The following is a 26,562-nucleotide window of genomic DNA, read 5'->3' as shown; positions in this document are numbered from 1 at the left end:
TAAAACTCTTGTGAGTCAGAAATAAAAATTTACATAAACCAAGGAGAAAAGCTTAGGAACTGTGTTTCTACTGTGTTTCATATTACTGAAGATAACTGAACTTTTATTTTAAGAGACAGTTTTCTGTTCTGAACAAATATGGAATAGCTTTTATTAACTATATCAAGAAAAAATGAGAGCTATTATTATACAACCAGACATAGGAAAAGCTTTTTAAAAGTTATTGGACAGGGCCTCCCCTGGTGGCGCAGGCTGTTGAGCACAGCACTGTGAAGCTGTCGACAGCCTCTGCAGCACTGGTTCAATCCTGGCCAGCTGGGCGAGAATCCCACATGGTACAGCAGACCTTTCCTTTCTCGCCCGATGCTCTCCTCAGCAGTGTATTTCATTCATTCTGCCTGTTCTGTTCTCCACTCTGTCTCTGGTGAATTCTCTTACCCTCCCGTGCTTTTGACCTGTATCCCAGTTCTTGAATGTATGAATAAATAAAAAATTAAAAAAAAAAGTTATTGGGCAGGCCTTTCAGGGAGTGTGGACCAAATGTAGTGATTAGCATCATAGTTTGAAATGTGAGTTGTTATATTACCAGATTTCAGCTGTAATATCCAGAAGTTATTACCTCTATGATAGTTAGCAATTTACTTCATTTCTCCAAATCTTTAAATATTAGTGTGCATATTAGGAAAGTTAATAGTATTTCCCTTCTCATGGAGTTGTGATGAGTTTAACATGAAATAATCCCTGTTAAAGTACTTGAAAATTAGGGGCCTCCCTGGTGGCACAAAGGGTTAAGACTATGAAGCTAAGCAACTATGAAGCTATCACTAGCTACTGCAGCATGAGTTCGATCCCTGGTCAGGGAACTACCCACATGGCACAGCAGGCCTCTCTTGTCTCGCCTGCTGCTCCCCTCAGCAGTGTATTTCAGTAAGTCTGCCTGGTCTGTTTCCCACTCTGTCTCTGGTGAATCCTCTAACCCCCTATACCTCTGGCCTGTGCCCCAGTACTTATATGCATAAATAAATAAATCTTTTTAAAAAAGATCTTGAAAATTAGTGTCTGGCATATATTGGATACTTCATAAATATTTGACTCTTATTGATGTTTTATTATAATGAATGACCTTAAAATTATAAGATTATCCTATCTTCAATATTTGAGGGATTGTATCATCTTTGAGCAAACAGAATCATTTAGCTGAAGTTTATTATCATTATTATCATCATCATTATCATTTTAAATTATAATGAGTCATTATTACACATGAGAATTATTCCATTTATATTGCATATATAACCTCATTCCTTCTGGGTCTCCCTAACATGAAAGAGCAAACATAAAGCAAGTAGTTATGCAGTTTACCTATTGCAGTCCTCTGCCTGTGTCCAAGTATGAAACAACTGGAGACTGAGTTTCATTTCTCACAGTGCATTTGCTTCAAGCAGGAAATTTTATTTTCAAGACTAGCTTCTTCAAGCATGTTTATTAGAATAAGAGGCTTCATTTACTCCTCATATTATTTTTGCAGTCATACATACTGATTCCATTTTGCTAACTGTGTGGAACGTCAGGTTCTTTTAATCCCCCAGGAGACTTAAAGATTAAGGGGCAAAAGAAATGGCCCCAATCAATTTAAGTCTCTCCCCATTATGTTTAATACATTCAATGCTAAACTGAAAAAAACTTCAGTAATATAAATTATAGAACAATGGAAGGAGTATTTATCCTCCTGTTGTGGTGAGGATATATATCACACATAGAAAATGTGGGTTTTTTTTTTTAATTGTTTCACATACATTTGCATAGCTTACAGTTTTTTGTTCACACTTTGTCTTACCTGAGGTCAAACAAAGCTATTTTATTTTTAGTGTATGTTTTATAACTTTTGAAAATCATTGCATATAAATTATTCATAGCAAATTCCTATTTGCTCAGTCTTTCCATAAAGCTATCCATAATATATTATGGATGCACTGGCTATTCAAAAACATTTTGAGAGCAGAGATTTTATAAATACAAAATAAGAAAGGAAGCTATTAAATGAATTTAGAGAACTTATGCAGTGACATTAACTAGCAGAAAAGTATTAAGCCACAACTGTAATGATGACATAAGCAAATACATTAGCTCTATATTATTTTTACTATTAGCCCCTGACTATAGCAATTACATAAATAAATCACACTGATTACAGTTCTTAAAATATTTGTGTTCAACAAAACTTTGTACAGCTTGCAGAAAATAAATTTGCACACTATGAAGAAACTTTGTGGTAACACATGTCTTTTCACTTCTCTTGAGTTCACCAAATACAATAGAAGTTTACTTAGATTCTTTTTAATTTTTTTTTAATTTTCTGATATTGTTGTAGTTCCCGTAGTTAGATTCTTAAAAATTACTCGGCTATAAAGATCAGCAATTGGATTATAAACAGCAGAGCAGTTTCTACATTGTGATCCATTTTTTTCTTCATATTGCTAAATTCTTCTTGAGAGAATATTTTCCTTTTCTTAACTTAAAACATATATAGTTTTATTTTTCAGAGTATCTTTTCATATACTAGAATCAAAAATGTATTTCCTTACGATAATTAACAACTGGTAGTTATTTCAAGATTTCTTAAAAAAATTGATACTATTTATTATTATTATTTTATTCTTTTTTTGTAATGTGTAAAGCTCTAGAATACAATATTTCAGTATTTGGAGTTATTCTTTGAAATCCTTAAATATCTAAATGTCAAACATTGCTTGTCATTCCATCATCTCTAGCCCTTTCTATTAATCTAATTGTTAAAATTTTTAACACTCACTAGATCTGCTAGGAGCAATAACTGTTTACTCTTTCAAATTCTATGATTAGTCTATACTTTGGAATCCTTCCCCTCTCATGCAAACCTTGGATTATTTTATATCCTTCATAATATGGCTGGAATTGGTGTTTGATTCTCAATACCTGAAAAAAATCGTTTTGTTAAATTGATGGTAAATTTTTTTTCTAGTATATTTTATTTACTTCTTATTATGGAAAGAATAATTATATATGCTACTTTTTTTTTTTACTTCTAAGTATAAATTTTAGAAACAACAAAGTACATTCTAGTAATACTTGCCATGATTCAGCAAATATGTAAATGCAAAAAATACAAAAAAAAAGTTTAATTAGGAAAATGCAATCAGTCTTCATGTACCAAACTTAATTAACACAGCAGGCTGCTATTCATTTGTTGATTAAAAGTATATATTAATATACTTACAATAATTACATTTGCTACTAAGTTTCACTGTACCGTGAAACCAGGAGATATTTTTGAGTTTTTGCAAGAATCTTATGTGCTGAAGCATTTTTAAACTTAGCATTTAAAAATGACTTCATAGTACAAATCAACAAGATAGTGGTAAAACAGAACAAATGTATTATTTTATTGAATAACTTTACAGTGAAGTAAATGTCAAATATAAGTATTACTTGATGAAGAGTACTTTTTAACAGTAGGTACTCATAGAAAAATATCTAGGAAAAATAGAGGAAACAAAGTTAGTAAAAACTAAATATAATGATTAAAACATATAATTCAAAGGGGATAACAGATATAGAAATTCTATTAAATTTAAAATTATCTTTAATATATTAAAATGTAAAAACATGTGGATATACTTAATACAATGAAATATAATTTCATGAAAATTGGCCACAAAATTATTTGTACTCTATTCTGTGACTTCTAGATGAAAATAACTTTTCCTAAAAACTAAAAGCATCAATATATACATTTTCCTATGTGGGTCATGTTGCAGAGCATGTCTCATTATTTTCCCCATTTTTGTTTCATATTTATTCAAAATAGTATTAAAAAGAAAACGGAGAGGAGAAAGATGAGTTTTTACAGAGGTTTAGAGGATGGGAGAATGGAAATTGTCACTACATATTGGGAAGTGAAGAGGAATAAATAAAATCTTGATCAGGAGTTATAATTGTCAAAATAAATTATAGTAATTAGGCTTGCTGGATGCCAGAAAAATAGGAACAATACTGGAAAGGGCAAATGCATCTGAAACTCAGAAATAAACTTGTTTCTGCTCAAAATAATCTGTAACTATAGCTTGACAAATGTATTTCACCCAACAGTGGCTCAAGCACAATGCACAATTACTCATATGTTGACTCACACAAACATGGCTACTAGCAAAACAGTTAAATGAAGTTTACTTTATTGGAAGATAAGTACATAAAAAAAAAAAAACAAAACCAAGTACAACAATTTGTGTTTTCTGATATATCCATGAGGGCAAGGAAGGGAGAATAAGACTTCAGCAAGCATAGAAACTCAAACGTTCTAAATTTTAAATTAAAAAATAATACTTAAGAATGCAATGAAAAAATGTTGTGAACTTGTATGTTACCTCAATAGACTACAAGGAGACATACTCTTTATGAGCAAAATGTTTCTTTATATAATAATATTTTTATAAGTATAATTAGTCACCTGGATTTTAAATAATCTTACTTTAGAATAAGTAGGGAAAAGGATAAAATAAGGCTTTCAAAGAAAAAAAAAGAAAATGGATTAAAATATATGGTTGATGGCTCTCCTGTTTCCAAATGCACTTCAGGTGGAGATAAAGTTGGGAGGAGGGCCTCCCTGGTGGTGCAAGGGGTTAAGGGTCAGCACTATGAAGCAATCCACAGCTACTGCAGCATGAGTTCGATCCACAGCCAGGGAGCAACCCACATGGAGCAGGAGATCTCTCCTCTCTCACCCGCTGCTCCACTCAGCAGTGTATTTCAGTCAGTCTGCGTATTCTGCCCCCCACTCTCTCCCTGGTGAATCCTCTCACTCCTTGCACTTCTGGCCTGTACCCTAGCTCTTGTATGCATAAATAAATAAATCATTAAGAAAAAAAAAAAAAGGTGGGAGAAGGCAACCAGGCAGCTGGGGAGTGGAACTGAGTGGGTGGGAAGGAACCCACGACCTGTCTTGGGAGGGGACCATTGGCCCTTGGTTCTGGGTCTCCTTACAGGTTTGTAAAAGCTCCTCATGAAGTGATTCTCATGTCCCCTTCTATAAACTCAAGCACTTTTAGCATCTCTGTTATCTCCTCTTGCTTCTTTTGAGTGTGTTATCTCCTCTTGCTTCATTCTTCCTGAAGTTCTTGAACCACTGAATTTAATTCCTCCATCAGCTGGGAGTTATTCCTCATCAGGAATAAGTTTCTGTCAGGCTGGCTATATGGAAGGACTCTTTCTCTTGTCTGGCATTCTCTGTAGACTGCTCCATCTCTGCATACGTCTTTCCAACAGCACAAAGCTGATCAATCAGTTGACATTTTTCCTTAATCAGTACAGCCAATGTTTTTGTCAGCTGTTTCTCACATTCTATATAAAGTTGATGTGTAATTGACCAGACAAATCTGATTATGAGTAAGAGTCAGCAATATGCTGATGATAAGCAGAAACCACAGTCTCCCACTGGAGGTCAGGTGAGTGAGACCTGGACTCAGGACATTGGGCCGTGGCTCCACCATCACCTCATCCAGCACCCATTCTCCCCTCCCCCAAGTACCCACTATTTAAAAAAGTATGTCTGTTAACATGGGTTAGTTTGGCTAGCGGCTGAGATTCATGAAAATGAAATAAACCACAATGTATAATGTATAATACCTTTCTTTTTTGTTCAAAATGTTTTAAATCCACATATTTATATTTAAATAAGGAGTTCATTTATTTATTTATCTGCACGTAAAACTTATTTTATTGAGGTAATGATGGTTTAAAGGCTATAGGTTCGAATCTCTATAAATACATATTTCCATACTATACTTGCCATTAAGGTTTCCAAAATATTCCACAGCATTCCCTCTCTCCCACTCCCACCCCACTATCTTCTTCTGGTTTCTTCAGTGTTGTAGTCATATACAATGTTGTAAAACAGAACAGTGTTACAGTAAATAAGTAAATAACAAATATATAAAACACTAGAAGATGATAAATTATATATGAAAACTGTTAAATTTGTATAGCTTTTCTTTGAGTCCAAAATTAGCTTGAATTTAGATATTTTAAAAATAAGTCTAATGTTTTCAACTACACATTAGTATCACTAAATTAGTCTGTGATATTTGGGACCTGTAAGATTTTGCTCTTTCCTTACATTTGCCTCTGTATTTAATGTTGATTATAATTCTAACTCTAGTCATTTATTCACTTACAACTCATTGCTTTCAATAACTTTACTCTGCAAGGAAAAAATATTCCATTTATGAAATAATAATCAATTTTGTTTATTTATATGTATCAACATTGAACATTGTCACTGCTTTATAATGTAATAAACTATTAAAACATCAATGATATATTCAGAAATAGGCCAAAGAAAGCATTTTTGCAGAAGATTTAATTCCCAAATAACCAATTAAGTTTACAATTTCAATTGTGGCTTTATAACCTAACTTTAATTAGTTTTGACTTGGAGCTCTGGGTATTCCAGAGATCTAACAACTGCACATGAAATAATTTTGCAGAAGATGTCAATGAAAATACCTAATTAAAAAGTTTAAATTATGATCATTTAAATTAGTTTTTGTTTCAATTAAAATAAGCATGTTGAATGTATCTTATGAGAATTACAATTATTTGCACCATTTTTCAATTTAAGTGTACTTAAGATTTAAATAAATTTGTTTCTTGCAAATATATCTTAAATAAGTGATCTGGATACAAATAATAAATTACAGTCATGGATACATGTGGGAGGCAGTAAACAAAAACAAACCATCATTTTATTTTGTTCATATTCATAAAAACATTTTCATTCATGTTCATAAATAACTTCATGTATATTATTGTCATGAATAATGAGATAAGTTATAAAAGTCTTGTGTAAAATGCAAAATTATAAAACTCCTAGGAGATAATGTAGGAGAAAGTCTAGATTACCTTGAGAATTGCAATTATTTTAATATTTTTTATAAAAAATTGTATTGAAGTAACATTACATTATAACATTGTATAAGTTTCTGTTGTACATGTTAGAAGACCAATATGCTCATATACTTCAGTAAGTTGATTACTAAAAGTCCAATCCTATCAGTAATAACCTTATATACAACACCAAAGGCATGATCCATGAAATAAATAATGGATAAGCTGGAATTTATCAACATTAAAATGAAAAGTCACCAACCAGAAGAAAATGTTTTTTAAAGACACTTCTGATGAAGTGCTGTTTTCCAAAATATACAAAGAACACTTAAAACTCAAGAGTAAAAAAATAAACAACTCCATAAAAAAATAGGCCTCGTACATTAATAAATGTATCACAAAAAGAGAATCGGAGGAAATAAACAAAGAAAAATATGTTCCACATTATTTATCATAAGAAACAGTCAATCAAAACAAGAAGATAGCAGTACATACCTACTGGAGTTGTGTAAGTCTAGAAACAGATGCTGCCAAGAATGCACAGCAATAGGAGTGCAAATTGGGACAGCCATCTTGGAAGACAGATTGGTGTTTTTTTAGAAAACTAAACATACTTTCTCCATATGATTCAGCAATCAAGTTCCTTAGTATCTAACCAAAGGTGTTGAAAATATGTCAGTATCAAAATCTGCACGCTAATTTTTGTAGCAACTTTATTCATAATTGCCAAAATTTGAAGGCATCCAAGATGTTTTTGTGTGGTTAAATAGATTAATGAATCATATCATCAAAGCAATGAAATATTATTCAAAGATAAGAAGAGAATAGCTGTGAATTTGTGAAAAGACATGGAGAACATTTAAATGCATTCAATTACGTGAAAGAAGCCAATTTGAAAAGCTATGTACTGTGTGATTTCAATGATTTGACATTCTGGAAAAGGCCAAACAGTTGATACAGTAGTATGACCCTTGGTTGTCAGGAGATAAAAGGATGGGATAAGGGAGCACAAGATTTAGGGAAGTTAAAATAATCAGAATGATATAATAATGATTCATGTATATCAGCGTACATTTATCCAAACACAGAGTATACAACACCAAAGTTTACTTTAATGTAAACCATGGACTTTGGGTGATTTGAATGTAAGAATGCAGGCTCAGCAATTGTAACTAATATAGTGTTCTGGTGGGTGATACTGATATTAGGAGAGACTATATATGGGGCAAAGGGTAGATGTGAAATTTCTGTCTTCCTGTCATTTTTTTATGTGAACCCCAAACTGCTCTAAAAAATTTATATCTTTATAAATGTAAGCTCATACTATTTCAATACCTTTGAAGTCTACATGTAAATGACAAGAGCTTTATAAGAGATATTTTTAAACAGCAGTAATTTTATTTTATTCTTGGTTTATTAATAGAAGTGGGAAGGGTAAATTTCTATTCTCTTTACAGTGAGTCCCTAGAGACCTAACATTATAACCTACAGATTTATGTTCACAAGAAGTAAAAAAAGCAGAAAATATTAAAACCCTTTCCAGAATTTGTAAAATGAGTTCATATATTATTCCATTTATGTTTTTGAATTTAAATTTGCATTAGAAATTCAAGAATTCACTTAGTCATTAAACATCACTTTATTCATTTTAATCACTACAGGATTAATCAGAATCAATAGGTTAGCAGTGATTAAGGCTCAGTACTTATTGCAAGATTTAAACAGACTGGTAGCAGCACATCTTTCCCTAAAATTATAGATAATTAATCAGATGAATCAGACTACCAGCTAGGAAGAAATTTATGTTCTATAATTTTCCTTGGTAAAAGTAACATCTCTAAAATTTGCCTTAAATAGGTGCTTCATCCAATGAATACTGCATGATGGGTTTTAATATATAAACGTTTATATTCACTTTGACATTCATCTAATGACAAGACTTCTTGAAATTTAATGTTTTCTAATCATGTATACATGCTTTAGATTTTAATAATTTAAATTCTATTTCCATATTCTGTTGTTGTTTTCTGCTATATTTTTTTTCCTATTTATGTGAATCTCAGATATAAATAAAATGATCTGAGGTTTCTTATCTGTTTTCTTTTGTCACCTTTTTGCTTTTAATTTAATATTGCTTAGGACAAATCTCTATATTGAATCTCCCTTCACAGAAAGGAAGGTTTAGAAAAAGGTTTGGAAACTTTCAAAACTTCCAAGGTTTAGGAACTCCCACCTAAGAAAATTAGAAAATCACTAAATTGAAAAGATTCATATACTCCTATGTTCATAATGGCATTATTCACAATAGCCAAGACATGGAACCAACAGAATGTTCACAAAAAGATGACTGGATAAAAAACAATGTGACATATAAACCCAGTGGGATGCGATTCAGCTATTAACAAAGATGAAAGGGAAAAATGGATAGATCTTGAGGTGATTATGCAAAGTGAAGTGAGTTAGGAAAGGAAAACAGTTACCAGAAGATCTCACTTATTTGTAGAATATAAACAGTAAAAGAGAACGTTCTGGCAAAACAACAAGAGTAATTCTTACACTTTATGAACAATATACTGGTTGTCAGAGGAAAGTAGGGGTCAGGAGGTGGGGAAGGTTAGAGGAGTCAAGGTTACAAGGATATAGCACTGGAGAGTTGGTGGAGGGTGAGTTTGGCATTTTCATATATAGAGTGAAGTTGTACTCCCAGAATTATATAGTACATACTGATGTGTCAAGTCAATATAAGAAACAATGAAAAGGAATTGTAGCTTGCTTCAAAATGTGCATCCTTAAGAAGAGCTCAATATCATGCTGACTTTCTCCCCAGACCTGAGATGGATTTCTCTATGTTCAAAGTGAAATCCAAACAAAAAAGCTTGTGACTGAATCCCCTCACTACTTCAGTTGCAGCTTAAATGTCACTAAACCGAAGGTGTGCAATAGTCACTGTATTTTAAATTACAAATCCTTCCACATTGCCAGTGCTCATGTCCCCTCACTTTCTTTTTTTTTTTTAATTTAAAAAAAATAATTTTTTTTAATTTTATATATATTTTTGCACCATTTTTCATTTTTGTGCAATGTGTGCATGTTCATCATGGTTATAGTCCCCATACAATTCCCACCACCTTTGTTTTGATCACTTTCTAGTCATGATTTGCAGGGCACTCCTGGGCATTTGCATCAATGGCAGCTTCATGTTTCAGATAAGTTGATTTGTTTTACTACTGTGGAGTAACAATTCAAATTCTGTTGTCACGATGTATGTATTCTCTCTCTCCCCTCATTCCCAGTAAAAAATAGTTAATCCATCCTCAGTGATCTAGTGATCTCAAACCATGGACTGTCTCTTCCCCACATGGAATTTCAGCTCATCAATCACTGCTTGGGCTTCAGACATCAAACTCCAGATATCAGTGGTGATGCTCTTAATTTAATCTCATTCAAAATGTAATTAGAGCATCCAGATAGATTTTAGAATGATGGGACAGAGACCACATACCAACAACTAGGATTACCTGATATACTTAGTCAAAGTCACAACATTTAATAGGACTACAATTAATAGAGCCACCTTTGCTAGTATACCTGTATGTTATTGCAACATACCTTGCCAATATCTTATATTCATGTCCCTTGGAGTCTTCATGTAGTACATGACAGTTGGTGACAATTTTTAAAATGATAGTTTCTTGCCAGAATTTTGAAATAAATAACTTTTAGCCATGACATTACCCTTTTATACTTGAGGGTAAGCTCAAAGTCCATAGGTATTTAATCTTCTAATATATTGGTGTGCATAGGTTTTTCTCTAAGAATATTTAAAATGCCTCATATTGCTTAAATCACCTAAAGACCACATTCTCAGCCAGGGACTTAAAAAGATTGTGAATACCTATGTGCTCCTGGATAAAATTTACATAATAATATCAATGAGTTACATAAAAGAAGCAAAGATGTTAAATTTAATCATAGATAGCATATCTGCAGATTGAAAGAATGGGATCCAGGCCTTATTTTCATTCCTTACTGGAATGAATGAAATAATGATTGCCTCGTAAATTGTGTGGGGAAACCTTTTTTTAAGGGAAAGGAAAAGTTGATTTTAAAAATCAGTTTAAAGTTTAAAAAACTTTAAGATCAATTTAGAATGGCTAAGAGAGGAGTCCTAGTTCATTTTCGCAAATTTGATTTAAAGGGAAAGTATTAAGATTAGTGATTTTAGCAAATGTATTGCAGTTGGCAGTGAAACCTTGGCAAAAGCAACCTAAGTATGATTATGCATTACATAGTTGGAAAGAATAAAGGCTGTGGTAATCTTCCTTTATGCTGATGAATACTAGAGAATTGAAGAGTTGGAATGAACAATGGAGAACAGTCATGCAAGATCAAAGAATAGTCACACTTTCTGGAGAGCGCTGCTATTCCTATTTACAAATAGTCTCTACAGAATTAAAAAAAAAGTATTAGTCCTGATACCATAAAGAGAAGAGCATTTAGTAGGGGGGATTTAATACAAATAATTATTAAATAAATGATGATAGAAAAATAACTAAAAATGTTAAAAAAAGCTCTGTAAGTTACTTATCCTAGGACTTATCCTCTTCTTCAGAGAGTCCCAAAGAAGATCAAATTTGGAAGGAAAGCCTTTTGCCCAGAGCTGGAAGTCATACCTCATGAAAGAGGATGTGGTTGCAGCTGACTGGAAGGCAGAGAAATTCCCTGGGTTACCAAGGCAAGAGCTACTGCCACAGTTGCCAGGTGGGGGCGCAGTGGTCTCAGGGTCCCAGAAAACACAACATCCACATTCTGAAAGTTTCAAGAAACAAACCTCTGTTTGTATTGGTGCTATAACTTATGGAGGGACCAACAAGAAATGGGGACAATGATACTGTCATGAGACCTGGAACATGTCCTTGGCTAGACATCTCGGGAGGTTGATCACCAGGCATGGGTTGGAACTGAGAGATTGTGAAGGGACTGGTTGCTCTGAGTGTATGGCTGGGGCACAGCACCACCAGTTTCTCACATACCCACAGATTAGTTAGTACATTGTAGCAGGAACCAGAATCCAGCTGTTATCATATGGGAGGCTATGAAGTGTAAGTTTGGAACTAAGAGACAATGGATTCATAATTATTGCAGTTTCCCCTTGACTACTCATATGCATCTTAAACATTTGAACTCGCATTTGCAAACCAGACTTGATTTTTTTTTTAATTAACTATCGACTAGTTTTAAGGAGGTTAGAAACATGGATTGAGCAAGAAAACACGATGCAACCAGAGTGGGTATCCCAAACTCTCAGATACCTGTTTATACAACTTACCCCTGGAACTGCCCAAACATTGCCTCTTACAAATCATTTTCATTTGGTAATTGCTGCTGTGAACCTTCCAGCTATGACTTGGGTGGGTCAGAGCACACCAAGTTCACAATGGGAAGCTTAGTCTTCATGGCCACCTAGTGTTGACCTTTGAGTATTTACTAAGGTTTGATTATAGACAGTTTTTTGTGTTTTTGTTTTTTGTTTTTTTTTTTTTTTTTTGCAAGAGAATAGTTGCTGAGGAAAAGGGCATAGATTTGTTTAAAAATCCTATAGGTCTTCATTTTTAACATTCTAGATCACTTTTAACATCCTAGATCATGTGTATATTGATTATGAAGTCCCAGAGGTTGTATAATGTATACTACAGTCTGAAATTGCTGCAAAAACCTTGTGCTGTTTCCATACCCATGAAAAACTGAATGACTCTTTATATACACTCAAAGTAGCACACTCAAATGTTTATGCTGCTTCCAAATTACAAAAGACATATGATTTTTTTGTCTTGTTTCTTCCTCAAAGATGGCACAAACTGGAGTAACATGTCTTTCAGTTTGGGAAGAGTATTTCATTAACGTCCAGATTAATCCTTTAGAAACTAGACTGATAAGGTGGCCTCTGAATTTTTTTGGCATTTATCACCCACTCAATAGTTTAGTGTCTTACTAAGACACTAAAGTATCTGTATTTCCAGCTTAGGTTTAATAAGCATAATATCATTAATATAGTACACCAGTGTAAATTTTTGTTGAGTCCTAAAAAGTAACATGTCTGGGGACTACATTATAACAGAGAGCAGGAAAATTTATGTATTATTGAGGCAGCAATATGAAGTTATACCATCATTGGTGTGATTAAAAGCAAACTACTTCATGTGATCCTTCCCAACTGATACCAAAAAAAAGATGTTAGGTAAATCAGTAGATATCAAGGACCGGGGGATGTGTTCATTTTCCCCAATATTGATACTGCATAGGGGACAGTGATGGAAGTCACCATCACTTCGCAAGATTTATGCTTTCCCACCTCATTTTCCAACATCCACTGATTTTAGCAGAATTCAAATTGATGGGTTAAATCAAATTAAGATTATTAATTCCAACAGAATTCCATTCTGTTGCCAGCATCCTCTAGCAAAATATTTTGCTGACTAAACTTAGCTCACTGTTTAAATGGTATGACTATAAAATATGTTTAACAATTATTCAAGAAAATTTACTAGCAATATAGTGGGGTAGACTAATAATGTTAGGATGTTAATTAATCTTCTCAGAAAAAGATAAGATTTTGTGCATTTTTGTAAAATCTAAAAAAGATTTTGTAGTCCTACAACCAAAATTGTATCACCAAAGTTCTGAAATAAAATCAAGATAGGTAGGAATTAAAATTTTGCATATCTAAGACAATAAATATTTTTAAAATTATATTTTAAAAGGCTAATGTTGATCCATTATAATTTTATTCTAGTCTTTTTACTCTGAAAATACTTTATGTATAATATTTATAATCTTACTTTACCTGTCAGACTTTGATTCTTTTCTATTTTTAAAGAGTAATTGAAGCCAATTCGATAGTAAAATAAAGTAAAATGTGGGTATTACAGTTAAATAAATTATAAATTTAAAAATAAAATATTTCTATGAGTTTCCATGAATATCAATCTTATTATGTTCATCTACATATACATGTCTAATAACGATCTCAAACTTAATATGTCTAAAACCTAACTCTATTTCCTCCAGTGCTGTTCCCTTCTTAAACTTCCCCACATCAGGTCTTGGATACACTATCCTTCCACATAATCAGATCAAAAGAGTTGAAGTCACCCTCGACTCCTTTCTTTCATACCACATCAAGTTTGCATTAGTTTCAAGAGACTGCTGAACACAAATTGCTTCAAACGGGAGCTTAAAACAACAGTAAATTATTGTTTCACAGTTCTATACCAGAAATCCAAAATCAGTTTAATTGAAGTTACATCAAGATTTCAGATCTTCTGGGCTAGAATAGATTCTTTTCTTCTTCCACCTTTTCTTGCATTCCTTGATTTTATTTTTAGTATCCAAAAGGGAAGGTTTATTATATAAAAAGAGAAAGAAAAGGATGCTTGCACAGACACAAGCAGGCAGGAAGAGCTGCCCTTGAAAGGGACATGTTTGCTAAAACAAATACCTGCATAAACACAGGAGGGCAGTCTTGGGAGAGTTTACTGCTTTGCAAAGGGAGGCCAGTGAAAAACAAACAAACAAACAAAACACCTGCACTGTCACAGGAGGGCCTGGACAGCTCCCTTACATTCCTTGATTTGTGGCTCCATCACTCCCAACCATGCCTTCATTGGTTGTATTGAATCCAAAATATTTAATAGTAGGTATCATTTTAACATATGAGGAGTCTCAATCCATGAAATAACATAATTATACCATATGGTAAGTAGAGAGACTGGGAGTCAGAAATAAATTTCACTACTTCTTGTTATTAGCTTCTTGAGATATAATTAATGCTACCAAAACTAGTGCTAGAATGAGGAAGCCTGAGATTTTTTTGGCGTGTATATGTGTGGCGTGCTAAAAACATGAAACAACGAGATCATTTTTGACAAACTTAAAGGAAAAATAATTCATGTCTGACAAAGCTTGAAGAAGAAACAAGGAAATTTTCCATATATAATAAAAATAAAAAATAAATAGTTGCTTTCATTAGCCTTTGTGTTTTTCATATGAAGTCAAATGATTTAATCTTTCTAAAACATTATAGGTATCAAGAAATACTTCTTGAATTATTTCTACCTACATAGCTTCAGATTTTAAAACAATAGACTCTCTTGTTGAGATAAAGGAAATCAAGAAAGTCCATAAAATGTTAAGATTCTAAACATAAAAAGTGATAGACATTATTCTGAAATCAGAGATTAAATAATGGTAATAATGGTAATACTCCTCTCCTGTATACCATTCCAAGTTCCAGGTGACAACTGTCGTGCGTGTGTCACAGACAGAAGATTGAAGTTAACCCTTTTTTCTGCAGAAACTGAAAAGTGTGGGGTTGAAAGTGAACTAAAAATCTTAATATTTCATAAGGGAATTCACTACAAGTATAAAAGCAAATAATTAGGAAATATGAGAATTGTCATTATTGTTTTCAACATATGGCAATAAATTTCAAAACATATGTGTACACACCCATACACACACACACACACACACCCCAAATGCACATGTTTACCAGTTGACAGTGGTTTCCCCAGGAAGGGAATATGGTTGGAGAAGGGATGAAAGAAGGTATTTTCTAGCATTACCATTTATACTAATGTTATAATGACTAGCACTTTAAAACTGACATGTCATAATTTAACAAAATAAAAATTAGCATTAATGAAAGTTAAAGAATGCCATCATGTTTTCAAAAAACAGTAAATTTAACAGTTTAAGTCAAATGAATAGACCAATAAATATGCTGCCTGGCAATCACAGCAATGAGTTTAACATTTTCCATTAATTTGCAAGTTACCTTCAACTCTTGATCATTAATTATCCTCAGCAAATTATTGTCCCAGATTGACATTCCTTAGGCACTATCCTGCTATAAGGTCTTTACTTTTTACTATTAGTTGGTAAATTATCTTGGAATGCAAATTGATTTTATTATTAATCTTACCAATATATAATTAACAGTTGACCCTGGAGCACTCTTCAACCTTTTACATAGAACCCATAATTGTATGGGTGTCTTATTTTACATAATGAGGATTTTTGAAGAGACATATTTTTGCATATTTCATTTCTACTGGAGTTATTTTTAATGATTTATTGAATTTTTATGACATAATTAATATTACATGATACTCATCTCTGAAAGGGCCTAACTGATTTGTATTAAAAAATGCTTAAAATATTGCAATAGAAACAAAATTATTTCAGGAATTAAAAGTCATAAAACATAATTAAAAACATGACTATATTTTGAGCACATATATAGAAAATAGTATACATATATATCAAAATATTATAAAAAGCATAAAATAACTGATGAATATAAATATTGAAAGTTTTTATTGTTCAGTTCACAGAACATATAAAAATTATTGAAATGTGCCAGTGGTCATTAGTGTATAGAAAAAAACTTGACAAACAATATTTTGGTCGGTAGTACATAATCTACCAAGAAAAATACATGATGATGTGAAATTGATGAATATAATTTTGAAAGGTTGCTTTCACATATTTTAAAGTCTTTCTTCCTATATTCCTTCATTCTCTTCTCTCACATACTCTCTTCCTTTCTTCTTCCTCCTCTTCTTTGTACTAGACTAGTATTTAATAAGCATTAAACTAGATGCACAGGAATACACACATGAATGGTCACACTGGCTATATTCATGTAATTACCATTCTGTTTCAGCAATGATTCAAGAAAATTTTTTTATATATTATATCCATATACATTAAAGGTAGAAAAAGCAAGATCACATTTTTTTAAAAAAATTAAGTCAAAACTTTACTTCTTAAATATATGGTGAGAAGATTGGCATAACTTCATATTTTCACAATTATCCTCAGAATTGAACTTATCAGATGACAGGTTGACTCTACTATATACTTTTGCATTTAACGCTTGTCTTATAGTATTGGGTTGAAATGTATGAAAAAAAATTCCCCCTCACATAGTTTTATAGTTGGAAATAGAATAAATATTTTAATATCCTTTAAAAATATTTGTGCATGTGTTTCTTTAACACTGTACCAAAACTCCGTAAGTGGTACTTTTTCTAAAATCAGTTGCAATGTGGAATGTGAAAACATTTCATTGAAATGTTTGTAATCAGCTACACAAACATCCAATGGTTTATCTCACACTTTGAAGAAATCTTTCATCTTCCACATCATTTATTTTTTACATCATGAATCATTCATTTTGAAAATATTGGCTTACTGATTTACAAAGAGCTTCCAAATATTGACTCATTTATAAACTATGAAAAATATCATTTATTAATAATGCCACTTAGAAAAGTCTAAGTATTGGGAAACTGCCAGCCCTACGGTGTCAGATGCAAGTTTTCCAAATTACTAACTTGAAAGTTTGCATTTTATCACAGGTCATAAATATTCTTATTTTTCTTAAATAGAAGACTCACTGTTATTTTTTGATAAATACCTGATAAATGTGAAACATATAATAACTGTAGTTTGTCAGTAATTCCTTCAAGTAAAAATGGAGTTTCATGAAAATTAGTTAAAGCACAGCTAAAAACTGTTGCATAAGACACTTTTTCTTTGAGAAAATGATTATACTTTGGCTTTCAATAGGAGTATTTTCTTTTTACTACCATTTTACTATACAGATGATTAATAAGGCATATGCTCAGCAGGAAAGATTTAATAAAAGTAATCCTTTACTGCAGAATCAAGGACAGTTTTCAAGTAGCTGACTTTTTGTTTTTCCAACTGAAAATTCTTATCAGGGAAGTAAAAAAAAAAACAACAACTTGCAGTTCTTTTGGGGGATGGAGATGAGAAAAAAAAGGTTGTACCTTACCTATTTTGCTCCTTTTCTGTTGGTTAAATGATTAAGTTGACACGGGACAGACTTAACATGAGAAAAAGACCAAATTAATTCCTGCACATGGAGGTACCATACGAATTTGGGACTCAGAGAAATGACAAAACAAACTGCTTATATACATTTTAGACCAAAGAGCAATAAATCTGTGCAGAATTTATTACACTAAGAAATTTCTTAATTACTGTTATATTTTTTGTAGAAGTAATATTGTACTATAGCATTCTAGAAGTGTAAGATAAAAACAAAGCAAAGGAATGGACAAAACAAAACAAACCCTTGTACTCTGACTGAACTGACACTATTGGAAGGGAAGGGAAGGAAAAGGAAGTTGTACAAGAGTTACAGGGGTAAGGAAATCAAGGAATACAGTGGAAGATAATTGGAGATTCGGTGGTAAGTGTGGTGTGATAACATCAATTATAAATGTATGAACCTATTCACTTAAATCATAAGCAGTGCTATCAAAGACATCTTTACAGACACATCACCCAAAGCAGTGATAGTGAAGACAAAGATAAACAGCTGGGACTACATCAAATTAAAGAGCTTCTGCACAGCAAAAGAGACAATAACAAAAACAAAGAGAAACCCCAACAACTGGGAGAACATTTTTGCACCCAACACTAATGATAAAGGACTGATCACAAAAATCTCCAAAGAGCTGATGAGACTCAGCAACAACAAAGAAAATAATCCAGTCAAAAAATGGGCAGAAGAGCTAAAAAGAAACTTCTCTGAAGAGGAAATGCAAATGGCCAACAGGCATATGAAAAAATGTTCAACATCACTTGCCATCAGGGAAATGCAAATCAAAACTACCATGAGATACCATCTTACACCAGTGAGAATGGCACATATTAAAAAAACTAGCAACAACAAATGTTGGCGAGGGTGTGGAGAAAAAGGAACTCTTCTGCACTGTTGGTGGGAGTGCAAACTGGTCCAACCACTATGGAGAGCTGTGTGGAGATTTCTGGACCTACTAAACATAGAGCTTCCATATGATCCAGCAATTCCACTCCTAGGTATTTACTCAAAGGACACAGAAACATCAATTCCAAAGAACACCTGCACCCCTATGTTTATAGCAGCACTGTTTACAATAGCTAAGCTTTGGAAACAACCCAAATGCCCAAAAAATAGATGACTGGATCAAGAAGATGTGGTACATATATACCATGGAATATTACTCAGCATTCAAAAAAGATAAACACATGCAATTTGCAGCAAAGTGGATGGTGCTGGAAGGGATCATGCTCAGCGAAATAAGCCAAAAAGAAAAAGAAAAATACCGGATGGTCTCACTCATAGCAGGAATCTAGAGAACTTAAATAAGGGACCAGGAAAATGAATATAAGAAAGTGAAAATCAAAATCAACAGAAAACTATGAACCAGAGACACTTTTGGGGGGGTGGGGGGTGGGAGGGGAAGGATTGGGGTCAGAATGGGGCGTTTGCAATTGTATGGGGGAATATAAAAATAAAATTTATTATTTAAAATAAATAAATAATGTAAAAGATTAAAAAAATAATAAAAAAAACATAAGCAGTGCTGTAAATCAATATTACCTCAATACATATGGTTAAGATAAATTAAAAAAAAACTTGAATAATAGAAAACAAACATTTAGAAATATTTAGAAAACATTCAATCAAATATTTACCAATAATATTTTATCGAGTAAAAATTATTGCATAACATGAATGAATAAATAACTTTTAAATATTCCTTTAATAGTTATCTTAACTGATGGCTATTATGATCTCTAAAAATTAATTATTTCTATTTATTATTATTATAAGTATGATTAATATGACCACAGACCTATACAAAGGTTGGTTGTAAATATGACATTGATATGGGATCAAATTTTTTTAAAATATTTAATATCCATTGCTTTAATGTCATCTTTAAAGGATTATCATAGCTTATTCTCCACAGGCTATTTACCAGTTTTGGCACAGAGCAGTCTCAAAATACAGATTTATTTTAGTAAAGAATGACTCTATTAAAGCTAAATAATGAATGAATGAAGCAACTATCACTTTCTAAATGATGAAATTAATTATTTTTTCAGATAAGGTGCAACATCTAAGATTTCTGAGTCCTCCCGTACTCTTGAGAAATGAATTTCTCAATTAATTGGGGCTCTTTTTTACTCAGTGATATCAAGATGATTGGTTTACTTGGTATATGAGGAAATGTTAGAGAGTAAAATAAGTCAAACAAATATATATAAGAATTGATTTCTGTTAATTCTTCATACAAAACATCATTGGTCCAAAAAAGTACTTAAGAATATACAGATGATGCAGGAAAAAATGGTGGTTATATGCTTTCTCTTGATGCAAAATGAATGGACTTTGAAGAAATTTATTTGTACGGATTCCAGAGGGCTGTTACTATGATAACATAATGTAAAGCTATGTCCACAGTAACAATATGAACAATATGCTATTATCTGAGTTTTAGCAAATATTCATCAAATATATCAAGTGTTCCTATCAAGGTGGAGACAAAATAATATCTTACACATAAATCACATTAAAACGAGGTTGCACATAAGTTCAATTTTGTTTTAAATCATGTTATTTGAGAAGTCTGATGATCACATTTTTAATTGTTATTCATAGGATTTTGCATATAGATTTTTAAAAAATTAAAATGCAATTGCAAAATTCCCCTTTTTATCTTTAATTGTACATTTATAGGAATCATGAGGTCTCTGATATCTTCCTTATGCTATTTTTATATATAGGTAAGTATTTCAATCCTTTAGTCTTGAAATATATATATGTATATATTTATCATTTTTGAGTGTTAACCTCAAAGAAATATGTCAAAAAAGATATGAATAAGCTTTAATTGATGAAATGAATGTTCAAGATTATATCAAAGAATTTTAATTAACTCCTAGACTATTTCTATGAGTAATATTTTCTAAGCCTGGTATAAAGTTACCTGCTATTAATACTGATTCTCTGATTAGAGATTGCTTTCTGTATGACTAAAATTCATACCCAAAAGTTAAGAGAATACTGCTTTTTTCCTTGCTCTCTCATTCTTTCAAATATATTAAAGATATGCATGACCTTAAGCAAATAAAATTCTTAGTTATTCATACAATGACTTATAAGTCATTTAATATGAAAAAAACAAGGTAGTACAACACAGACATGTTTATTTTGTTACATTAATCCTATAGGAAACAATTTGCCCTGAAACACAGTTCACTAGTACGCATGATTTAATTTTTCTGCAAGAGTTCCATTCAGCGACTAAGAAACAGCAATTTACTAAGTTATATCATGGAACTCTGTATTTCACCTCATATGGGTGAACATTTTGCTTCGGGAAAGTAGCTATTCATGACAAGATCAAATCTACCCTGCTCTATTTTGCAATGGCAAAAGTAGCTTGTAAATATTGACAATAAAAGACAATTGATTTCTTTTGCAGTAGTTCTACATTTTCCAAAATTTTGATCTTCTTTTTAGCTCCTTCCTGATAGATTTTCTCTGAATAACAAAACCTTATAATATGGCATGAGTGAAGAATAATCACTGAGACTATATGTGTATGTGTGTGTGTTTGATTTCTACATCTTCAATAAAACTTACTTTTTTCTTCCCATGAATACAGTGATCTCCTTTTATTCTATGTCTATAGGCACTAATAGTGTCTATTATTCAAAGACCATTTAAAGAAGTACTAATTGATATTATTTACATTATTTGATTAGAAACCTTTGCCTATGCTATTTCAGTTCATCTGCCCAAGAACATTAAAATTGGTTATTGGTTTAATTGCCATATCAAATATTAAAGTTAGTAAAGATTAACATTCTCGAGGTCAGATTGTTAGTATTTTGCAGAACCTGCCTTCAAAACTTTTCTATCTCCGGTGTAAGATATTATTTCCATTTATCATGTCAACCAATATTGAACTATTGTATATTAATATACTAGTTTAACCCATACTAAATGTTCACCAACAATTTAATATGAAAGGGCATACACATCAATTTGAACTTATTTGTAAATGCAATTTGTCACAATTTTTAGATATAAATTTGAGTGACTAGCTTGCAGTTACCCCTAATGTGCATCTTCCAATAATAAACTATTCCCAGAGTTTCTTCATCCATTGGTGATGAAGTTCCACATGTGCTCTAATTTCAAGCACTTAGAAAGTGGTATGATTTCCAAACTTTTAAATATTTAAGTAAATATTTACATATTAAGTAGAAGATTCTTCTTTGAATGTTCTTTCACATAGGATCATTGTGTACTTACATTCTAATATGTCACTCTTAGTTATCAATTTCCAGATACAATCTTAGTCTTGGCTACATCATTGCTTTGAAGCCTGTCTACTAAGGTGAAGGATAAGGCATGTTTAGTTGCCTTATCTTCATAAACTGATATAAAATGAAGAAGACAAAGTATACTAGCAGTCATTTTCCTTTTTTTTTTTTTTTGTTATTTTGCCCATTTTTAATTTTGTACTACGAGTTGAGTTTTGTTTGATGAATGACTCCCTGTTACTTTCAGGATCAAATCCAAACCCTTTCACTTGGCTTACCAGACCCTTTATAATCTTCCTCCTGATTAGTTCTCCAGTCTCATAATTTGGCAGTTTCCCCTCACACCTGTGCTCCAGGCGCACTGAACAATTTGCTGTAACTTGGCAATATTGTTCTTTCTCATGCCTGGGTACCTTCACATGCTCTGCCTAGTGAGGGCTTCCCCTCATTTACCTTCTTGGCTAAATCCTACTCATCTCTCAAAACTCAGTTCCAATATTGACTAGAAATATTTCCCACTTGACTACAGTCTAAGATATGAAAGATAGCAACACAGATCTAGGTAGAATTGTGCTGTCTGCACATTCAGATTTCCTCAAGATTTTTGATACTCTTACAAAGAAACCTCACTAACTTGTAACTCCTTGTACAAAATTTTTTAAGTTTAATAAGGTTTAATATTAAAATTAAATGTTTCAAAAACCAATTAAAATATAACTCAATTATTTTATATATGCACACTGTAGATGAACATATTTTATATATGCACAAACACTGTAGGTTTTTAAAAAAATCTCTTGGAGTAGTTACTGCTTTTTTTTTTTTTAAGATTATTTATTTTATACTAGAACTGGGGTATAGGCCAGATGTGTGGGAGGGTGAGAGGATTCACCAGAGACAGAGCAGGGAACAGAACAGGCAGACTGACTGAAATACTTTGCTGAGGGGAGCAGCAGGCAAAACAGGAGAGGTCTGCTATGCCATATGGGACCCTCGCCAGCCGGACGGGATCGAATTGGCGCTGCAAGGCTGCAGACAGCTTCACAGCGCGTGCTCAACCGCCTGTGCCACCAGGGAAGGCCCTGGAGTAGTTACTGCTTTAAAATGAAATTACATATACATATTTCTACTGGGCTAAAATTTCTTTTAAAGCAGGGGATATATTTTGCATAGAAATAGCTCTATTTTGAAGGTTCAATACCATTTAGATCACTAAATGATAAATTTAATACAAACACATATTAGTAGATGTATTTTCTAATATTACAAACTATCACATCTTTGCTTTTGAAACCTAGAAAAGTTGCTTTGAAACCTAGAAGTTTCACAGCTTTGCTTTTGAAACCTAACTATCTGCCATTGTTGTTGCTGCTTGTTCTATTACCTCAACCTCATCAAAGGACATAATAAAGATCACGGAAACAAAAACTCTTTGCATTTGTGAGAAGGTATTCACATAAATCTGTCAAAAAGATAATTTACTTACCATTAAGACATATAAATCATAAAAACTGGCGATAAATATAATTAGTTCTTTTTTTTTAATAAATTTTATTGTTATATTCCCCATACAATTGCAGCCCCCCCATTCTGACCCCAATCCCTCCCCTCCCGCCCCCGCCCCCCTAAAAGTGTCTCTGATTCATAGTTTTTGGTTGATTTTGATTTTCACTTTCTTATAGTTATTCATTTTCCTGGTCCCTTATTTAAGTTTTCTAGATTCCTGCTATGAGTGAGACCATCCGGTATTTTTCTTTTTCTTTTTGGCTTATTTCGCTGAGCATGATCCCTTCCAGCACCATCCATGTTGCTGCAAATTGCATGTGTTTATCTTTTTTGAATGCTGAGTAATATTCCATGGTATATATGTACCACATCTTCTTGATCCAGTCATCTATTTTTGGGCATTTGGGTTGTTTCCAAAGCTTAGCTATTGTAAACAGTGCTGCTATAAACATAGGGGTGCAGGTGTTCTTTGGAATTGATGTTTCTGTGACCTTTGGGTAAATACCTAGGAGTGGAATTGCTGGATCATATGGAAGCTCTATGTTTAGTAGGTCCAGAAATCTCCACACAGCTTTCCACAGTGGTTGGACCAGTTTGCACTCCCACCAACAGTGCAGAAGAGTTCCTTTTTCTCCACACCCTCGCCAACATTTGTTGTTGCTAGTTTTTTTAATATGTGCCATTCTCACTGGTGTAAGATGGTATCTCATGGTAGTTTTGATTTGCATTTCCCTGATGACAAGTGATGTTGAACATTTTTTCATATGCCTGTTGGCCATTTGCATTTCCTCTTCAGAGAAGTTTCTTTTTAGCTCTTCTGCCCATTTTTTGACTGGATTATTTTCTTTGTTGTTGTTGAGTCTCATCAGCTCTTTGCAGATTTTTGTGATCAGTCCTTTATCATTAGTGTTGGGTGCAAAAATGTTCTCCCAGTTGGTGGGGTTTCTCTTTGTTTTTGTTATTGTCTCTTTTGCTGTGCAAAAGCTCTTTAATTTGATGTAGTCCCAGCTATTTATCTTTGCCTTCACTATCACTGCTTTGGGTGATGTGTCTGTAAAGATGTCTTTGATGTGCAAATCACATAGTGTTTCGCCTATATTTCCTTCTATATATTTTATGGTTCCAGGTCTTATGTCTAGTTCTTTAATCCATTTTGAGTTGATTTTTGTGTATGGTGTGAGGTAGTGGTCAAGCTTCATTCTTTTGCATGTAGCGACCCAGTTTTCCCAGCACCATTTATTGAACAAACTTTCTTTGCTCCAATGTATATTCTTTGCTCCTTTGTCAAAGATTAGTTGACCATAAATCTGTGGGTTTATTTCTGGATTTTCTATTCGATTCCATTGGTCTGTATGTCTGTTCTTGTTCCAATACCATGCAGTTTTGATGATTATGGCTTTGTAGTAGAGTTTGAAGTCTGGGAGTGTGATGCCTCCATTCCCTTCTTTTTTTTCAGGAGAGCTTTGGCTATTCAGGGTTTTTTTGTGATTCTATATGAATTTCATCAATAATTGTTCTATTTCTTTGAAGAATGACATTGAAATTTTGATTGGAATAGCATTGAATCTGTATATTGCTTTTGCAAGGATGGCCATTTTAATAATGTTTATTCTTCCAATCCATGAGCAGGGGATGTCTCTCCATTTCTTTGTGTCTTCTTCTATTTCTTTTAACAGTGTTTTATAGTTTTCTTTGTATAGGTCCTTTACCTCTTTTGTTAGATTTATTCCCAAATATTTGATTTTTTTTTTCAATAACAAAAGGGATGTTTTTTTTTTATTTCTTCTTCTTCATATTTATTGTTTGTGTATAGGAAGGCTACTGACTTTTGCGTGTTGATTTTGTATCCTGCCACTTTACTGAACTGATTGATGAGTTGAATTAGCTTTTCTGTGGAGTTTTTGGGGTTCTCTATGTATAATATCATATCGTCTGCAAATAGTGATAGTTTGACTTCTTCTTTTCCTGTTTGGATTCCTTGGATGTCTTTCTCTTGTCTTATTGCCCTGGCTAGGACTTCCAGTATTATATTGAAAAGCAATGGTGAGAGTGGACATCCTTGTCTTGTTCCAGATCTTAATGGAATTGCTTTCAGCTTTTCACCATTGAGAATGATACTGGCTGTTGGCTTGTCATAGATGGCCTTTATGATGTTGAGGTATGTTCCTTGTATCCCAAGAATTTCAAGGGCTTTTATCATGAATGGGTGTTGCACTTTGTCGAAAGCTTTCTCAGCATCTATTGATATTATCATATGGTTTTTATATTTCTTTTTGTTGATGTGTTGGATAATGTTGATTGATTTTCGGATGTTAAACCATCCTTGTGTCCCTGGAATGAATCCTACTTGGTCGTGGTGAATTATCTTATGGATACATTGTTGGATTCTGATAGCTAAAATTTTATTGAGGATTTTTGCATCAGTGTTCATTAGGGAGATTGGCCTGTAGTTTTCCTTTTTTGTGTTGTCCTTGTTCGGTTTTGGTATTAGTGTAATATTGGCTTCATAAAACGTGTTTGGTATTGTCCCTTCCTTCTCAATTTTTTGGAAGAGTTTGTGAAGGATAGACACTAATTCGTCTCTGAATGTTTGGTAGAATTCATTTGTAAATCCATCAGGTCCTGGGCTTTTGTTTTTGGGGAGGTTTTTTATTACCATTTCAATTTCGCTAATTGTAATTGGTCTGTTTAGGTGTTCTATTTCTTCTTTATCTAGCTTTGGGTGATTGTAGAGTTGTAGGAATTTGTCCATCTCCTCTAGATTGTTAAACTTGTTTCCATATAACTGTTCATAGTAGTTACTGATTATTCTTTTGATTTCTGCTGTGTCCGTTGTGATTTCTCCTCTTTCATTGATGATCCTGTTTATTTGTGCTTTCTCCCTTCTTTCCTTTGTGAGCCTGGCTAGGGGTTTGTCTATTTTATTGATTTTTTCAA

The sequence above is a fragment of the Talpa europaea genome, assembly GCF_964194135.1.
Source record: "Talpa europaea genome assembly, chromosome: 3".
NCBI lineage: Eukaryota > Metazoa > Chordata > Mammalia > Eulipotyphla > Talpidae > Talpa > Talpa europaea.
The sequence above is the reverse complement of the archived record's forward strand: the minus strand, read 5'-3'. Positions refer to the sequence as shown.